We start from the raw sequence: 288 nt of genomic DNA, 5'->3' as shown, positions 1-288 counted from the left end.
TCAAACTTGTGCTCTGCTTCAGGGAATGATACCTTTGTTTAATTGATGAAAACATAAACTAGACACTTAGAGGATTGGAACTGATTTCAGCTGATGGACAGGTTTGCTAGGTTTTTATGCATTTCTACAGTGAAATGTTGAGTGTTCACATTCATTTCAAGCATCCTTTACGGTGGAGCTCCTGAACATAATGGAGAATGGAAATGTTTTTCTTTAAGAGGGCACCTGGGTTTGAACAAAGGACCACTTGATCTGCAATCAAACACTCTACCACTGAGCTATACCCCC

The 288-nt window shown here is 39.9% G+C and overlaps 1 non-coding gene across 1 annotated transcript; it reads right to left on the bottom strand.

Moving 5' to 3' along the window:
- Positions 1–216: 216 nt before the first annotated feature.
- Positions 217–288, bottom strand: TRNAC-GCA. The gene has a single exon. It is a non-coding gene; the product is annotated as a tRNA-Cys (tRNA).

This window comes from Mauremys mutica, unplaced genomic scaffold (genome assembly GCF_020497125.1).
Source record: "Mauremys mutica isolate MM-2020 ecotype Southern unplaced genomic scaffold, ASM2049712v1 Super-Scaffold_100472, whole genome shotgun sequence".
NCBI lineage: Eukaryota > Metazoa > Chordata > Testudines > Geoemydidae > Mauremys > Mauremys mutica.
This window is presented reverse-complemented; position numbering and strand designations above follow the sequence as displayed.